Source organism: Rhinolophus sinicus, chromosome 7, assembly GCF_057876585.1.
Source record: "Rhinolophus sinicus isolate RSI-liver-muscle chromosome 7, RSI-T2T, whole genome shotgun sequence".
NCBI classification, from domain to species: Eukaryota; Metazoa; Chordata; class Mammalia; order Chiroptera; family Rhinolophidae; genus Rhinolophus; species Rhinolophus sinicus.
In genome coordinates this window covers 39,359,893-39,380,540 of record NC_142507.1, presented here as the reverse complement: position 1 = coordinate 39,380,540, position 20,648 = coordinate 39,359,893, and the positions used below count along the sequence as shown (strand labels likewise).

The following is a 20,648-nucleotide window of genomic DNA, read 5'->3' as shown; positions in this document are numbered from 1 at the left end:
AAATGCTTAGCTGAGAGTTATTGGAACATTGTACTGAAAGCCATTCTGATGATCAGTCTGGGTGATTTTTTTTTTTGTTTTTTTAATGCCAGGTAACTGTGATAGTTCAGGAATTGTAAGCAGCACTTAGTATTCAATGTCAAGATTCTTTCCCCAATGCCATTTCACTGGGCATGAAAAAAATAAAAAATTCTGCCTGCTGAAAATAAAAATAGTTTTTATAAGTATTTGAAACTTGAGTTTAAAACATTTTCCCTGGACATCTTTATTAACATCAAAAATGTGTTTACTCATTATCAACCGTGCTTATTATGTGCCAGGATTTGTTCTAGGTGCTATCTAGATATTAATTCTCTCAATCCTCATAAAAATACTATGAGATAGATAATAGTGTTGTTCTGATTTTGACAGATGCAAAAACTTTGGCTCAGGGAAGTTAATGGAAGAGATTGTTATGGGTTAAATTGTGTCTCCCACTCCCAATGCATATGGTAAAGTCTGAACCCCCAATACCTTAGAACATGAAGTTATTTGGAAATAGGGTTGTTGCAGAATTAATGTTATTTTAATATAAGGTCATACTGGAGTAGGGTGGATGACTAGTACCCTTATAAAATAGGATATTTGAAGAAAGACACACACACAGACACATACACACATGAACGCGCACACGCGCGCGCACACGCGGAGGACACCATGTGATGATGAAGGCCATGATCTGGATGGTGCAGCAGAAGTCAAGGAATGCCAAAGATTGCTGGCAAACCACCAGAAACTAAGAGAGAGACATGGAACAGTCTTCTTCACAGTTTGTAAAAGGAAGCAGCTCTACCAACACCTTAATCGCAGACTTCTAGTTCCAAGAACTGTAAAACAACACATTTTTTGTTTAAACCTACCAGTTCCTGGTACTTTGTTATGACAGCTCTTGCAAACTTTTACAGGGGATGGGATCCAGATATCTGACTTCAGAGTATGCACTGTTCTATGTATTCCCACCATGCATTTAATTAGGTTCTAATTTCACGTCAGAAAGGAAAAAGTCTTAGTTCTAAGAATGGAACATGAAAACAAATCATGTATAATTCTACAGACAAGAAGTACGCTAGTGCCAATGGTAAGAGTCCAAGCCTTCTGAACAAAGGTCTAGTTGGAAGTCTTGTATGTATCAGTGATGGAGTAGGAGAAAGGAGGGGAAGGAGAACCTAGTTAAAAGTAAGGAAGATTGCACTACAAGAGAGGTAAAATCAATTTACAAAAACTCCGTTTGCTTTTTAAATGTGCCTAAAGTTTGGCTGTGCCTAAATCCTGGTATGATGGGAAGTCCAAGACACAGGTAAAAAAACAATATTCATTGCAAAACCAAGAGGGTGGAGAGAATTACAGCAAATTGCCCATCACAGAATAGCTTTCATAAATAACCTCAAGTGTGGCTGATTTAAAATTTCAGGCCAATCTAACTGAAATTCAAGGACTTCCTCAATAACCTTACATCCAGCAAATAAGTTGCTCAGAGAAACTCTGGTGTGTCAAAAAAGAAAAAAGAAAGAAAGAAAAACAAGAAAGAAAGAAAAAAGAAAATCTGTTTTATCATTTATTGTTGCCAAAGAAAACTCTAAATCTAATATCATTCCTTTGTTGTTGTTTTTGTTTGTTTTGTTTTGGTAGAGTAGCTATTATATTTGTACTGGAAGCATTATGTTGTTTTATTTTGTTTTGCCAGATAAGCCAATATCTGATCTAAATATTTTATAGCACAATGCTGACAGGTACTTGGTAATGAACTTACTCTGGTTCCACCATATTGAGTTCAGGAATGTTCTTGTATCACTTAGTATTACAGTGGAGAGTTTTAGGATGATCGCTTCTTGGCCTTTTGGCTAAGATCAAGTGTAGTGGAGTTTTAGGATGATGACTAAGGTTGTTAATCATGGACTATAATGATGTCAATGTTTAAGCCCTAGATGATGAAGTACACAGGGCCCAAGTCAGATGGTCTCCAACCCATCTCTAAACAAACATACCTGATGGACTACCCCAGCCTTGCATAACTATCTATGTAAGGCTTGGTCTGGCAGGAGACAGTTATGCTCCTAATAGTTGTTTTGTGACCTTCACATACCAAGACTTTATCATTTGAAACTATACATTTGTTGGTAAGAATGTTGGAGGGCAGGAAGCTCTTCCCTCTCAGAGAACGTTGCTGCTCTCCATGCTGTGTATCCTGATTGCAAAATACAATCCTTCCTTTCAGACCCTAAATTAAGTAAAATGTTTTTCTCACTTTTCCATCCATCTGAATTTAATGTTGAGATTTATCCATAATGTTGTAATACACTCCTTATCCGAGATAGAGTAAAATTTCACCAGGTTTTACCATCTACCTACCATCTATTATCTATCTATCTATCTATCTATCTATCTATCTATCTATCTATCTATCTATCTATCGTCTATTTATGTCTTTTATTTTGCTTGGTACTCAGTGGAATAATTCAATTAGAAAATACATATTTTTCTTTAGCTTTGGGAAAATTTTAACATTATTTCTTTGAGTATTACCACTATATTTCTTTCTGGATTGCTCTTAGACTGGATCTATTTCTCTTTGGATATTTTGGATACATGCTTTATATTTTAGGTTTTTAAAATATTTTCCATCCCTTTGACATTTTTACAATGGAGGAAAGGTCTATGTCCAGATTGACACACTTTTAAAAATTTCTAGCGACACATTACATTCTTCAAAGCTTATTCCATGGATTGGTTTTCACACAGTGCTAGTTGTTTTACTGTTGTTGTCATTTTTAACGTGGCTGCCAAGAGCAAATATATTTTGGAATATGACTAGCTTAATAAAGTTACTTTTGTTTTTTACTGTAGAAATTATCAAAACCACTATTATGGCAAAGAAGAGAAAAAGAGGCATTTTCTATTCCTTCCTTGACTAAAAAAAAAAAAAAAAAAAATCAAACCTTAGACACAAGGAGGCTGGGAATGGTTTAATTGTGAATAAAGAGGAATAGTATCTATACTAACTAATTATTCAGTGTTAAATTATAGCTTTGTTGCAAATCCCCTAATTACTTATAGTATCTTCTCCTGCAGCAAGAAAAAGGATTATTACTGAGTGTAATTTAAAAGCAGTATCTCAAAGCAGACCAAAAAAGAGGCGTTATGACCAGCTAAGGTTAGTTAAATTAAGCAAATTCCACATTATTGCCTACAGAGCAAAATTTTAGATTTCATGATATTATAATTAGCAACACATGGCTATTTGTTTGACCTTCTATTTCTAATTTTATACAATAAAAAGTTTATAAATTGCCTTATCTCCTCAATGAAAACTCTTAAGTATACCTATGTGCAATTTTTTTTTTTAAAAAGCATATCTCAGTGCTTTAAATAAGTATTTTTAGTAACTCTGAAAATTGAGGAATTAGCATTTGTATTTCAATAGTCTAAGAGAAATGAACAATGACTTTTTATGAAGTTAAATTTTCTAGATGGAAAAGCATATATGTGAAAATAGCTGCAAATATGAAATAAATTAAATCCTATTTACAATTGCCTAATATGTAAATAAATGAGTTCTTCAAAATTAAACCATAATAAACAATCCTTCAATATATGCAATATGAAACATGATGAATTAGAGCTAATATTTATTTATGATCGAGTTTTCTGTATTGAACACTAGGGAAAAATGAGCCTGTTTCTTTTAAGACTATTAGCATATCAATACAAATTACTCATGGAAGCAATGGTGAAAATGCATCATTAATGAAAATGTGTTTCAAATATTTCCATAGAATGATTACATTAAGTGAATAGAATGTGGATGGTGGGAGTGTTTTAGACATACAAAAAAATGAAAGAAATAAGAAAAAGATCATGAGCAAAATAACAGGCATCCATCACTCAGCTAGTAAAGTTTTGACTAAAAGCAACAACAAAAAAATGAAGATGAGAATAATTTAACATGTCCCACTTTGCTTTGCTCTATGGGTTCCCTAAGTCCTTGGAGTCATTTTATTTATATTTATCGGAAAATTGAACCTCTAAATATATATTTAACCAAAGGGTGGGGGCATGTGACTACAGATGAGAAACCCACTATAATGGTCAGAAAGCACTAAATAGAAGACAATGAGGTTTTTTCTTTCCCAAACTTTACCAGATACCACATATATTTTACTTTTTCTTTAATTTAGAGTGTGGATGAAGAGATCTTTGCTGAGTATCTGCTCAAAATAGCACTTAATGCTCCCTGCACTACTGAAGTCTAGCCGAACTCCTAAACATTTTCAAAGCTGTGAGCTAACAAAACAGAGGAAATACATATCTATTGTCATGTATGAAGTGCAGTAATAAGAGTGTAAGGCAACCTCCTATGGACATTCAAGATGGTGCTGGCTTTCCACTCATGCCAAGTAGCATTCATCTCCTTGGAATCAACAGGTTCTGAAGGAACTTTTAGATTGTTATCAATACTCAAATGTATTTCCCATTGATTCAAAATTACAGTCATTGATTTAAAATTGATCATAATTTAGTTCGTATTGTAGTCTTGCTCACAAACTACTATAACCAAATAATAAAATGTTCTCTCTCTCTCTCTCTCTCTCTTTCTCTCTCTCTCCCTCTCTCTCCCTCTCTCTCTCTCTCTCTCTCTCTCTCTCTCTCTCTCTCTCTCTTATTTTTAAATTTCTGTTGGTGATGTTGTTTTGGGATTCTACACTGTTACCATTGTTACCAGTGATAGGGAAAATGATGTATTCCAGCATATTATTATTTTATTATTATTATTATTGGGGAATATTGGGGAACAGTGTGTTTTTCCAGGATGTCAAGTGGTTGCTTTCTCAATTTAGTTATGGGGGACACAGCTCAACTCCAAGTCAAGTCATTTTCAGTCTAGTTGTGGAGGGCGCATCTCACTGACCCATATAGGAATCAAACCAGCAACCTTGTTGTTAAGAGCTCACACTCTAACCAACTGAATCATCCGCTGCCTCAACCAGCATATTATTTTAATCTGGTATTCTCTAAACCTAAGCTTTGCAAGGGCATCCGTGCATAAGCTTGGACAATTTAGTACTGCAAAATAAATGAGGGATCTCCAAAAGAAACCAAAAAGTTTTGTTATAAAAATAGGGTATACATTTGGAGATAAAGCCTTTATTATCTAAGTATTGAAAGAAATTTATCACTAATGAGGTAAATGAAGTGAAAAGCACTCAATTTATTCAAAAAATTTGGCTGCAAATCCCAAATCAGCTAGTTGCTGAATATGAGTCTTTGGCAAATCGTTAACCTCTCTGTGGTTAAGTTTACCTGCCAATGTGGATAATGTGCTTGCCTGACTTGCTTCTCAGAGAAGTTAGGATAATCAATGGAGGAAATGAATGCAAAGTCACTTAGTAAATTCTAAAGAAATATAGGCTATAAGTTGTTTTGAGTTTTGATTAATGCTTTTGATGTATCAGCTATACTGTTTTCTTGTGCAAAAGGTCTGAGATATATATTTTTTAAATGACGTGACAAGTGAGATGGATCTCCATATTTATCCCAGAGAATGTCTCAATAAATCACATGATAATTGTAAAATGATGGAATCTATTCCAGTGTGATAACAATTTCCTTTAGACTATTGGTTTTTTAAAACAATTTACTACTCTTTTCGTACAAGATCGAGTTGAGATTTTGGGAGCATCTCCCTAATTACATAAGCATACCAGGTTTGTGAGGGTGATGTAGTCACTATACATAATTTTCATTTAATTTTGTTTTGTTTAGGGAATATTCTTAAGAGTCATGTTACTTTTCTTTAAAAAAATCTAAAAATTGTGGGGGAAATAAGAATAAGATGTCGATTACATATCATCTCATTAACTGTACTTTAAGCATTTAACAGAAATTAGCAAATCTTTAAACTAATTTGCCTTAACCATTCCTACCCAATGAAGAAAAGTGCTTCCAATAAATAAACCTAATTTTCAGTATGGATAAACATTTAAAGTTTTAAGACAAGTTGGTATATTAAAACATTATTTGAAATGACATTGCAAATGCTATTTTAGCTAAACCACAAAATCTCATATTTGAAATATGGACAGTTTGTCATGATATAGAAAAAAAATCAGAAAATAATCATGGTAATCTTGTTGAAAGTAAATTCTGAAATATAAAAAAAAAAAAAAAAAGAATGCAGGGAGATGGCCTTTGGAAAAGAGTCAGCCATCGTCCCAGAGTACCAGCATTCTGAATAAACCTGCTTTTCTTCCCACCAACCTCACCTCTCGTGTGGCCAGCAGCTTGACCTTTAGCAGGAAAAAATTAAGGATGCTGAGGCAGGCAAGACGATCTTTACTCAAAAATGTGCTCAGTGCCACTCAATGGGAAAAGATGGAAAACATAAGACTGGTCCAAATCTCTGAGGCATTTTTGGCCGACAGACAAGACAAGTACCAGGATTTTCTTATTCCAATGCAAACAAAAACAAAGGTGTTATCTGGGGAGAGGAAACTCTCAGGGAATATTTGGAGAACACAAAGAAATATATCCCTGGAACTAAAGTGATCTTTGCTGGTCTTAAAAAGAAGAGTGAGAGAGAAGATTTTATTTAATGTTTGAAATGGGCAACATCTTCATGAAATGCTCTTGCAACTTAAAAAAATATATATTAGTTATAAGTCAAAGTTTTCCAATTTCAAATATTGCATGTTTAAAGAAGACATATTTGATCTTTCTTGATTAGTCTGTAGTAAGTTTAACATTTAAAATAAAAGATATTTTTGATTGTGAAAAAACATGAATGTAATATCAGACCTTATTTCTTTGTTATACTATTAATCTCCAATGTGGACATTTTATGCTGCCACTCATGGCAATTATTATTTAATGCAATATATTTGATCATGTAACCTTATTTTTAAAGTATTTATTGATATGTAAACAATATTGCTTTATGGGTAATTAATAGAAATATTAAAAATTGTGACTTGTTTCATATGACACATCAAATGAATATTTAGGTGATTAAAGAGGAATAATCAGAAGTACTTTATGAAAATACATTTAATTCAAAAGAATTTATAAACGTAAAGGAATGCATTTCATGCTTTAACTGAGTAGATATTATCTGAAGCTCTATCTTTACCAGAGTGTATTAAGGCATCATTTTGTTATAACTGGAAGAAAGAGAGAAAAAAAAAAAAAGAAAGAAATCAACTAAAAAGGCATTTATAGCAAGATTCTTAGAACATAAGCTGAATACCAAAATGTTTTTTTTTTCCTAAATTTTGTTTATTATTATTTAGAAATAGTAAGGCTTGCTTTTGAATGGTCCAACAGAAGTATTTTATGAAACAACTCTTTTTGGCACAGTAATATTTTATACCTGACCTTATAAAAAAAAAAATAAGTAAAAATATGTCTCCTGAACTGATTTTGTTTCAGTATGGACCAAATTAACTTTAATGCAGTACAGATTTTGTGGTAATAACCTAAAAAAATCTTAAAAATTCACAAAGACATAAAAGAATTAGAACTTAATTGTTTTAATATATGTATATTTTGTAACCGTTAAAAACTGCATGCCAAATGTGGAGCCAGAGGGTGAGGACGAACAATACTAGGAACCTCTATGCAGACAGAAGACGTGAATGGGCCCACGGAGAGGTGTTCTTGGGTTTGCGCTGCTGGATGTAATGTGGGTCTCCTCCAACCGAGTGACCCCACTCCCATGCCACTTGATAATAAATTTAAAAGGGGGCAGGAAGCACCAAACTGATTATCTTATAATAGAAGCTCTGTGGTCAGGGCAATGGGTAGAGAGGCAAAGGAGCCCTGATGCACGATGCCGTCAGCTGTGGTTGAATTCACACACCAGCGCGGTGTCAGGCAAAGACTGACTCTCTAAGCCAACACAGTCACGCTAAGGCACTTTCTTGATAAGCAACTGAGGTGAAGATGGGACTATCCAGCATGCAGTGGTTTTATCCATGGGGGCATTTTTTAATTTTTTTAAATGAAGAATAATGAAAAAATTATTTCACTTCTGAAAAATAGACATGACACGGGATCCAGAGTCCTGATTTCTAGACTATAATTCTTCTATCAAGATTTGTAGTAATATAACAAAAACTTAGAGATCCAAATGGAGTAATAATATATAAAGCACAGGTGGGATTGTATAAAGCCCAGGTGGGATTTATACAACATCTAAAAATGAAGTGCACAGGACACTTAACAGCAGGAATTTTTCTGTGGCGACAGGACCATTTTTGTTTTTGTGGCAGTTAATAAAATTTTGTTTTTTTCTGTTCTGTTACTTTTAACATTTGAACAACATTTATGTTTTATTAACTATTATGTCAGCATTAGGAATTATTTTAAAGCATTATAATTTAATTCAACAACAACAAAAATACAGGGTAGATTTATTCTATATTGATTCTTCAGCCTCAAAAGCCTCTAGTTTCACTCTTAGACTCTTTTCTAGAAAGCATTTTCCTTGCAAAATCCAAAGACTTAAGTAGTATCAATGTTTTTTAAACCTTGGTTACAGCTGAGTTGTCCATGACTCATTCAATTCAAATGATAAAATACATGTGTTTTATTAACATCACTTTCTCTCCATTCAAAAAATACAAGTAAATGAGTGCTCCCAATGTTATTTTGTCCATCCCAAACATCAGGATGTGATTCCAATACAAGTCAGTATTGAGCACGTAAGTGCAAAATATGTAGCATTGACCCTAAAATATAATGAATTGAATATTTCCACACTTCTTGATTTGTAAAATCAATTTTGAAATGTGAAATACAGATAGTCTTCTGCTTTTCCAAAGTTTGCTTTTTGCCACTTTGCTTTTACAAACGTATGACACTAGTACTGCTTTTTGCTAATTGAAGTAAATCTGAAGAGGATTTTTGCTTTAAAGAGAGAGAGAGAGAGAGAGAGAGAGAGAGAGAGAGAGAGAGAGAGAGAGACAGAGAGAGACAGAGAGAGACAGAGAGAGACAGAGACAGAGACAGAGACAGAGAGACAGAGAGAGAGAGAAGAAAAAAGGGAAAATAGCAGTCAGCATTTATTTTTCAGTGAGCCATTATAGAGGCAGCGTGCACTGGTAAGTGAAACTACACAATGCACACATTATTTCTACTTTATGTAGGCAGTGCATTTATCATGTCATTGCTGCTTTTACTATGTTAGTGGTATCTGTGGCTTTATGTGTTATTTGGTATGATTTAGCAGGTTATTCTGGAGGTCTGGGAATGCTCAAAAATTTTTCCCATATGAATTAATGGAAATTGCTTCTTCGCTCTACGCCACTTGAGCTTACGAAAGGTATCATTGGAACGCTCTACTTTCAGATAGTAGGGGAAATTGTATTGCAAACTGCCTAGCTACAATCTGCTTGACACACAGAATCCTATACAAGTAGAAATATTGAAGCAGGGGTTTGTTCAACTTGATCAAATATTGGAAGCATGACATTGTAGCACATTTAAAAAAAAGTATAAGCCCCATGGTGGAGTGGCTATCCCAATATAGGTAGAAATATCAGGTGTGGAAAAGAAGTTCATGTTGAGCCTGCTCCCTGGAATATTCTTTATTCTGTGTTACTGGCTAACTTTTACTCACTATTCAGTTGTAAGATGAAATATGTCTTTGACAGAAAACCGTCCTAGCCCCTTTAGCCTCTCCTAAAGTCTCTCTGGGTTGTTTGTTTTTGTTTTTGTTGTTGTTGTTAATATACTTATTAACAACATTTATTATAATTTATAATGTTATATGTGTTTCAGTGAGCCTTTTTATATCCATATTCAATTAATTGTAAACTCTATCAGGTCAACTTAATATATACATGTTCACCGAAGTTTATTCAGCTCTTTGCAAAAGCCATGCACATTAGAAACAGACAACACATATTTTTGAACAAACAAATGCAGCTTTTTAGGGTTATACTGATCACTTGGGTGCCTTTAACTAGCATTCAAGAGCCTGTGCTAACCCCAAATATGTTAGGATACAGATGCTGACTTCAATGGGTTAAGTTGAAAAATATTATAGAATTCTAATATTAGATATCTGTTTCCTTGAAAGAAAAACGTTGGTCCAGGGTGGAAAAATGTGACCGGTGCATCCATCTGAAAGGCTGAATTTTTTATTTGACAGCAGACAAAGCAGAATATGTCCTTCAAATGCATTGAAAAACTAAGCCCGAGAGAATGGTGCCATTCTCATTTAGCCTTGTATTCTGCCCTATTTTTATCTTTGGAAATAGGAATGTTTGAGATTGTAAAAGGATAAGAGTGTATGAGTCTTTGCTGAATTCAAAGGAACATCTTTAGATTTCCAAGAATAGAAAGTTTCAACAGAACTTCTTAGAGTATTTATTATTGTGTCAGTATTCAAAACCAGCAAACTTCTACCAACTGCACTACTTTGATTTTAGTGTAACATAAAAGCTGTTTTACATGACAAATTACACTGTTGTAACCAATATTATAATTAGGATAGAAAGCAGATATATTAGATTCACATTTAGAAAAAAGCTACAGAAGATTAATTACAATCTATTAAAATTCTACGTTCATCATCATTTAACTTTTTTTTTTCATTTGATGCCAGAATGGAAAGATTCCAATACATTGGTGAGATCAATCTTCCGTGCACTAATCTACCATGCTGAATGCATTCAAACTTAAGGACCCAAATGTGTTATAAAGTATAATTACTTGAGAGTTAAATCTTAAGCAAGATAGAAATCCAAATTAAAATTGCCAAAAATTATATGTAGACAGAGAATACAATCAAGGAAAATCTATATAAATAAAACCTTGTCATTAAGTAGTCCAAAAAATCACAAAATTATATAACTCAAGTTGCTTACTATAGTTTAACTTGGCTTCTTATGAATTAATTGTTAAGGCATTTAAAGGCATATCCATTTTCATGTGTTTAAACTTACTCAGTTTGTATTAGCTTTTACATTAGCTGTCAGATTTCATAATAGAGTGTCATCTGAATCTTCTATCTAATAATGCATGCAAATGTAGAGAATCCAGAAAGAATATTTTTAATAATATGAGTATTTAATGCCAGTATTTTATTAGACTAATTAATATAATTGCATACAATACCATTTGTGCCATAAATTCCAAGTAACAAGGTGTCAATCATTTAAACACAATGTGACAGAGATTCAGGTCAAGATGGCAGAGTAGGTAAATGCTGGGTTCTCTTCCTCTCAAGACCACATCAATTACAACTTAACAACAGAACAACCATCATTGAGAATCACCATTGAGAAAGAAGTCTAGCTGAACCGAAGCCCTACAACTATAGACATACAGAAGAGACAACTTTGAGACTGGTCGGAGGGCAGAGCATGGAACATGCTGGTTCTACACCTGAGTGTGACCATTACAAATCAGGAGTGATATTTTGACTGCAGAGGTAACCCCTGGAGAAGCAAGGAGTCCCAGTCCCATACCAGGGTTCCAGTGCCAGGAAATCTCCATAACTTCTGATTGTGAAAAACAGTGGAGATTGTGGCTAAGAGAGACAGAGGGCTGCTGCACTCCCAAGCACTCTTTTTAAAGCACCGGTGCATGGACTTACTGGCTGATGGACTCACTCACTCTGAGCTCCAGTGCTGGGGCAGCAGCCTGAAAGGTACCAGGGACATAAGTGAAGGAATTGAGTTGTCTGGCTTCAGGGCAAGGGCTGGAGGGACAGCTTTCTCCTGGTCAGAGGAGCTGGCAAAAGCTATTGTTTCTTTGTTGAGCCCTCTCTGTTCCTTGCGTGCAGATGCAGGCAGGTGACTTGTCTGAGTCTCCATTAAACTGGCTATCACCTTTCATCATCCCTGCCCTAGTGATTCTGGGAGACCCCACCCCACCCAACTTTTGGGCACACCCAAGCTGCTTCCAGTGGCTTTTCCATATGAACAACCTGTCTTACCTCATGCTGCAGACTTTCAAAAAATTTCCCAAAGGTTCACAAAACCCAAATAAGTACCATGTGGTTTCAGCATATCTCATACCTCTTGCTGAGCAGCCCTAAGCCTGGCACTAGTGACAGCAAGCCTCCATTCACAGACTGGCCTCTCGAGGCACCTCCAATCCCAGTGTGGGAAGTGGCCACCAGGGCTTTGTGGCTCATACCAGGTGGCCCCGGGCAGAGCATCGGCTGCAGCCAAACTTGGCCTGCAGTGGGTCCTCTCCCAGGGGACCCCAGCCTTGGCACACCTGGTGACCAGCTTCAGACAAAGCAGGAGCATCACCTGGTCACCTTCAAGGATAACACACCCAAAGGGTAGGCTGGGCAGGCACCAGAGAACAACTAAAGCAAACCCTGCTCTGTGGGTCAGCCTTGCACCACAGCTCCTCCACTGTAGTCACAGCCAGTCCACACAACCAATGAGCCTGAGGGTCAATTCCTCCCACTGATGTGCGAACAGCACAAGGCTCAACTACAAAAGGAGGCCACACACAACCTACACAAGGGACACACCTGGAGTACCCATGTCTGGTGACCAGAGAGACTACACCACTGGTCCCCAAAGCACATCTACTACATAAGGCTACTCTACTAAGACCAGAATGCATAGCAACCCTACCTAATACATAGAAACAAACAAAAGGAGGCAGCATAAATGGGGAGACAAAGAAACATGTCCCAAATAAAAGAACAGAACAAAGCTCCAGAAAAAGAACTAAACAAAATGGAGACAAGCAATCTACCAGATGCAGCATTGCAAACACTGATTATTAGGATGCTCAGTGATCTCAGGAAAACTGTAACAAAGAGAAAGAAAACTTAAAAATGGAGATAGAAAACATGAAAAAGAACCAGACAGAAATAAAAAATACAACAGCTGAAATGAAGAACACATTAAAAGGAATCCAGAGTAGATTAGATGAAGCAGAGGATCAAATCAGTGATTTAGAAGATAAGGTAGAAGAAAACACCCAATAAGAAGAGCAAAAAGAAAAAAGAATCCAAAAAAATGAGGACAGTTAAGGGGACTCTGGGACAACATCAAACATACCAACATTTGCATGATAGGGGCACCAGAAGGAGAAGAGAGAGAGCAAGGAATTGAAAACCTATTTAAAGAAACAATGACAAAAAACTTCCCTAAAGTAGTAAAGGAAATATTAATAGACATACAAGCCCAGGAAGCACAGAGAGTCCCAAACAAGATGAACCCAAAGAGGCCCATACCAAGATACATCATAATTAAAATGCCAAAGATTAAAGACAAAGAGAGAATCTTTGGCAGGCCAGAAGGGATTGGCATGAAATATTCAAAGTGATGAGAAGCAAGGATGTACAACCAATATTCCTCTACCCAGCAAAGCTATCATTTAGAATTGAAGGACAGATAAAGACCTTCCCAGACAAAAAAAAAGCTAAAGGAGTTTATCACAACCAAACTAGTATTACAAGGAAATGTTAGAGGGACTTCTTTAATAATGATAGGAAGAAAACCAAGACGATAAAAAATTATGAGAAATAAAATGGCAATAACTACATATCTATCATCCAGTACTTTAAATGTAAATGGATTAAATGCCCAATCAAAAGAGAGGGTGGCTGAATGGATAAGAAAACAGGACCCTTACAAATGATGCCTACAAGAGATGATCAAAAGACACACAGAGACTGAAAGTAAAGGGATGGGAAAAAGATGTTTCATGAAAATGGAAACAAACAAAAATGCTGAGGTAGGAATACTTATACCATACAAAATAGATTTTAAAACAAAAGCTATAACAAGAGACACAGAAGAACTCAGTAATTTCACTTCTGGGTATTCGAAAAAATCTGAATTGCTACTTTGTGGGGACATATGCATCCATATGTTAACTGCAGCATTGTCTAAAACGACAAGATGTGGAGGCAGCCTGGGTGTCCATCGATGGAAGAGTAGATAAAGAGGAGGTGGTACATGTATACAATGGAATATTGCTTGGCCATGGAAGGGAATGGGTCTTGCCATCTGCTGTGGCATGGGTGGACCTGAAACGTACTATGCTGAGTGGAGTATGTCAGAGAAAGAAAGATGCAATGAGATTTCGCTTATGCCAGTATGTGGAATCTAAAGAACAAAATAAACAAACAAATAAAACAGACACAAACTCATAGATACAGAGACCATTTTGATGGTTTCCAGATGGGAGGGGGCTTGGGGGTGAGTGAAAAAGGGGAAGGGATTAAGAAGTACAAATTTGTTGTTACAAAGTAGTCGTGGGGATGTAGGGTATAGCATAAGGAATATAGTCAATAATATTGTAATAACTATGTATGGTGTCAGATGGGTACTAGATTTATTGGTAGTGATAGATGAAAGGGGGGTGGGGAAAGGTGAAAAAAGGTGAAGGGATTGAGAAGTACAAATTTGTAGTTACAAAATTGTCATGAGGTTGTAAAGTAAAGCATAGGGAATATAGTCAATAATATGTAACAACCATGCATAGTGCCACGTGGATACTAGACTAGTCAGGGCATCCCTTTTTAAATTATGTAAATGTCCAGCCGCTAGTTGTACACTGGAAATTAATATAAAATAATGTTGAATGTCAAAATAAATAAACAAAGTGTAAAAAATAATAAAATAAAACAGAAAACTAAAAGGGATAGGGGATAAATGAAATTGATTTTGCCCTTCCTAGCTAAATATACTGCATTAAAAAAACAAAAAACTGTAACACAAGCACTTTATTACTTTTTTTACTTTTCTTTAATACTCATAGCCTAATTTATCCTGGAGTAATTATAGTTCAATAATCAGCTAATTAGGAGTAGTCATTATCATTTTCATAGGCCGTTAGTAGGGTATTATGTCTGAGTGATTGAATATACTTTGTTTTATGAGCCTCTCTTGTAAGTAACACACAAACAGAGCCATGGAAGATGAAAGCAAATGTCATTTCATGACCATAAAAATCACTTCATTTTTTAACCAGAGTTATGAATCTGAGCAAAGTTGTATAAAGTGATAAAGTTGTATAAAGAGCCGAAGTGATAAAAAGCAGCTTTAATCTTCAAACACACATTATCTGCATTTATGTATAATTTTCTGATTTCCTACGTAATCTCACTACATGTGCTTTTTGTTTTTCTGAATGTTAGAAATTGAAGACTTGTACTTTCATACTAAATAAATCAAGAAAATAATATTATTGAAGAAGGAATTTTGAGTGTTAGAAAAATTTAGTTTGAGATCAGGCTACTCACTATACAGGCTGTCTGTATAGTGAGTAGGCAACTTTAGGTAAAATGCTTACTAATTCTGCCCTCAACAATCTCATCTTCAAACGAGTCAAATAGTCTTTCCTCTGTCTCAGCATGGGTGATTTTAAAGTTCAAGGAGAAAAATGTAGCTCTAGAATGCAGTCTGTAAATGTGCTCTATACACATTATATCATTTAGCCCTCACTCTTAAATTCAAGCTACTAGTGTTATATAGAAAAGAATCAATACACCATTTATTTATTACTATGATTGGTGTTATCTTAGATCCTGGAAGAGTCTACTTCCAGTAAACACTAAAGTGAAATTTTTGACAGAAGATTTAGTTAGAATCAGGTGACAAAGAATGAAAATCACATTTGCTTTAATTTTGATCTGAGATTTCAAATTTATTTTTCCAGTAGAAATGGGTTTTTAAAAATAAACTTTAACATAAAAAAATCAAGCACTGTGATATTCCCCCCAAATTTTTGTGACTGAAACAAAACCAGGTCTCTGTTTTCACCTGGAGCCAGAGCTCCATTCATCACAATAAAAAGATACACATGTTCACATGTACAGATGACATTTTAAAGCACTGATAAAACTATAGATATTATTGAAGTATTTGTGAGATGAAAGAGAAAATTATATCAAACACCAGATATCCAAATATTCTAAAATATTTTACATGTATCTAATAATTTTCTCAATGGCTCTCCCCCCTGCCTATGAAAACAATGAACAAAAAATACATTATTTTTTATAGTTAAAAATATTATTTAAATTTTTACTTACCTATGATTTCCCACTATGTAATGATCCTATCCTCCTCTCCTCCATTTAGCTTTCTTTTACTCCTCCAGTTTGCATCTTTCTTCTCAGAATAAAATCACCAAACAAAAGATCCCTCTTTAGAACTATCCAGATTTGAAGTCTGAGAGAATTATAAATAAATGTATTCTGGTTTTTGGATAAAGGTGACAGACATACACAATTTTCTCCTTGCCTAGCACTAATTCATATAAATCACATAAGTAAATGTAGCCAAAACAATATTAATGCCAGACAAAAAGAATTGAAGGTGAAAAGCATAAGCAGAAAGGAAAGGTTAAAGAAGCCCCTGAGGTAGAATAAATAGTTATTAATCTTTAACTAATAACATAATTTTGAAATAAACCAAAAACATTTAGAAATGAAAGAACAAATTGATGAAGCTATAAACATAGTGGGATATTTTTTTAACATAACTCATAAATCAGTAGGTAAAGTATATAAATAATAGGTATTTATATATGAGATTTAAATGAAACAAGGTTGTCATAATCAAAATACATAGATTTTTATGCCAAACAAAAGGAGAAAAAGAGTCATGACAAATTTGCATGGTAAAGACTATAGCTCAAGATATTACTAAAAACAAGCATGTAAAAGTCATCTTCACTAACTAGAATATATTTGAAATGAATTACATCAATAAGAATTTTACTATATATCAAAACAATTTTTCGGTTCCACAGGAAAAGAATAAACCCTACAAGTTACAAATGAATCACAATTAAAGTACTGTACACCAAGTTACGTAAGTTGGGATAAACTAATACTAAGAAAAATGTATAGCTTTAAAATGAATCTATTAAAAAACACGTATTCAACGTGAATGAAGTAAGCTTTCATTTCAAGAGGTCAAAAAAGAACATTAAACACAAGTTACTATTAAAAACATGGTATAGCTATTTGAAATAAATGGTATAACTTAAAGTATAAATTACTGGCATGGAAATCTCCCTTTAAATTAGAATTAATAAATAACTCAAAAATCTCTTTTTATTATGGTAAAAACCACGTAAGATAAATTTTATCGTTGTAACCATTTTTAAGTGTACATTTCAGTAGTGCTAAGCATATTAACATTGTTGTAAAACAACTCCAGGACTTCATCTTGCAAAACTGAAGGTCTATATCCATTAAACAACACCTCTCATCTTTCCTCTCCCCCAGTCCTTGGGCAACTCACCATTCTTCATCCTGTTTTTGCATGTGACATCTTTAGATACCTCGTGTAAATGGAATCATACAGTATTTGTCTTTTTGTGACTGGCTTATTTCACTTAGCATAATGTCAAGGTTCATCCACATTATAGCACATATTGGTACTTCATTCTCTTTTCATGGCTAAATAATATTCCATTTTATGTATCTATCACGTTTTGTTTATCCACTTATCTGTCAATGGATATTTGGGTTGCTATTACCTTTTGACTATTGTGAATAATACTGCTATGAACATGGGTGTGCACATATCTCTTTGAGATCCTGCTTTCAATTATTTTGGATATATATGTGTATCCAGAAGTGAGAATGCTGAATCATATGGTAGCTCTATTTTAAATTTTTTGAGAAGCAACCATACTGTTTTCCTCAGAGGTTAAACCGTTTTATAATCCCACTAACAGTGCACAAGGGCTCCAATAATGTTTCCATATCCTCACCACACTTGTCATGCTCTGGGTTTTTGCTTTAGTTTTTGATAATAGCCATCCTAAGCAGTGTAAAGAAATATCTCATTGTGATTATCACTTGCATTTCTCAGATGATTAGTGATATTGATCATCTTTGCACATGCTTGTTGAACATTTGAATATTACCTTTGGAGAAATTGACCTTTCTCCAAAGATTGATATCTTTCCCTCTTTTTTAATTGGATTATTTATTTGTTGTTGAGTTATAGAAATTATCTTTATATTCTGGATATTATATCTTATTAGATATATCATTTGCAAATATTTTCTCCATTCCATAAGTTGTTTTTCTAGTCTGTTGAATGCATCCTTTGATGCAAAAAAACTTTTTATTAAGTTTGATGTAGTCCCATTTTTCCAATTTTCTTTTGTTGTCTGTGCTTTTGATTTCATATTCTAGAAGCCATAGCCAAATCCAATGTCTTGAAGCTTTCCTTATTTTTCTTCTAGAAGTTTGGGTTTTTACACTTAGATCTCTGATTCATTTTAAGTTAATCTGTGTACATGGCGTATAATAAGAGTCCGCTTTCATTCTTTTGCATGTGGATATCCAGTTTTCTCAACATTATTTATTGAAGAGACTATTTCCTCCCGTTGATTGGTATTGGCACCCTTGTCAAAGATTATTTGTTTATATATGTAAGGGGTTATTTCTGAGCTTTCTATTCTATTTCATTAGTCTATATGTCTATCATTATGCCAGTAAAAAAAAAAAAAAAACTGTTTTGATTACTGTAGTTTTGCAATGTTTGGAAATTAGGAAAAGTGAGCTCTCCAATTTTATTTTTCTCAAAAATGTTTTGGTTATTTTAAGTTCCTTGACATTCCGTGTGAATTTTAGGATATTTTTTTCCATTTTTTCTCCCAAAAACTGTCATTGGGATTTTGATAGGGTAGTATGACTTTGGGTAGTATCGACACTAGCAATATTATGTTTTCCAATCCATGAACACAGGGTGTTTTTACATTTATTTATATTTTTCATTTCTTTCAGCATGTTTTGTAGTTTTCAGTATACAAGTCTTTCATCTTCTTGGTTAGGTTTATGCCTAGGTATTTTATTCTATTTGATGTTATTATAAATGGATTTGTTTTCTTAATTTCCTTTTCAGATTGCTTATTATTGATGTATTTTGTATCTTGCAACTTTGCTGAATTCATTTATTACTTTTTAAGTATATATATATTTTTTTTTGTGGGGGATCTTTAGGATTTTCTACATATAAAATCATGTAATCCGTAGAGATAATTTTTCTTCTTCTTTTCCAGTTTGGATGCTGTTTATTTCTTTGTCTGCCTAAATGCTCTGGCGAGGACTTCCAATACTATATTGAACAGGAGTGACAAGAGCAAGCCTCCTTCTCTTGTTCTTGATCTGAGAGAAAAAGCTTTCAGTCTTTCACCATTGAGTATGTTAGCTGTGGCCTTCTGATATATGGACTTTATTATGTTAAGGTAGTTCTCTATTCCTAGTTTTTTCAGTCGTTTTATGTGAAAGGGTGTTGAATCTTGTCAAATTCTTTTTCTGCATCAATTGAGATGATTGAACGGTTTCCCCCCCTCATTCTGTTAACATGGTGTACTGCATTGATCAATTTTCATATGTTGAATCATTCTTGCATTCCAGGAATAAATCTCTCTTAATCGTGGTGTATTATCCTTTTAATACATTGTTGAACTCAGTTTGATAGTGTTTGATTGAGGAATTTTGCATCCATATTCATCAGAGGTATTGGTCTGTAGATTTTTTTTCTTATAGTGTCTTTGTCTGGCTTTGTTATCAGGGTGATGTTGGCCTCGTGGAATGAGTTAGTGAGTGTTTCTTTCTCTTCAATATTTTTCAAAGAGTTAGAGGAGGATTGACATTTACTCTTCTCAAATACTTTGTAGAATTTTCCACTGAAGCCCTTTTGGATTTAATTTTCTTTGGAGGTTTTTGATTACTGATTCAATCTCCTTACTAGCTATGGGTCTGTTCAGATCTTGTTTTTCTTCATGTTTCAATCTTGGTATGTTGTATGTTTCTAGGAATATATTCATTTATTTTAAGTAATCCAATTTGTTAACATACAATTGTTCATAGTTTTCTCTTATAATCATTTAGTTGAAATGTTGTCTCTTCCATATCTGAGTCAGTTCTCTTTTTTTCTTAGTCAATCTAATTATGTATTTGTCAATTTTGTTGATCTTTTAAAAAATCAGCTCTTAGTTGTGTTGATTTTTTTTCTATTTTTTATTCCATTTATCTCTGCTGAAATATTTATTATTTTCTTTCTTCTGATAGCTTTGGGCTTAGTTTTGTTCTTCTTTTTCTAGCTCCATAAGGTATAAAGCTAAGATGGATTGTAAATTTGAGAACTTTCTAGTCAATGTACACACTTATAGCTATAAATTTTCCTTATAACTATTTTTGATGCATTCTATAAGTTTAGATATGCTGTTTTTCATTTTCATTTGTTTCAAGATCTTTTCTAATTTTCTTTGTTATATCTTCTTTGACTCATTGGTTATTTAATAGTGTGTCGTATAATTTCCACATATTTGTAAAATTTTTCAGTTTTTCTTCTGCTATTGATTTCTAGTTTCATTCCTTTGTGATTAGAAAAGATACTTTGTATACTTTCAATCTTTTATAACTTGTTTTGTGGCCTAACATGTGGTCTACCCTGGAGAATGTTCCATGTGCACTTGAGAATGTATATTCTGCTCTTGTTGGGTGAAATACTCTACATACAGAGGGTGTCAAAAAACAAAATGTATACACATTTTAAGAAAGAAAAAGAATATATTAAAATTGTAATACTCAATACATACTGATGACAAAAGATAAATACAAGTCACACTTGATTTCTGCAATTACAAGAGGTGCTCAA

The 20,648-nt window shown here is 34.0% G+C and overlaps 1 pseudogene; it reads left to right on the top strand.

Moving 5' to 3' along the window:
- Positions 1-6,345: 6,345 nt before the first annotated feature.
- On the top strand, positions 6,346-6,629 carry LOC148757791 (cytochrome c 2 pseudogene; annotated as a pseudogene).
- Positions 6,630-20,648: the final 14,019 nt, after the last annotated feature.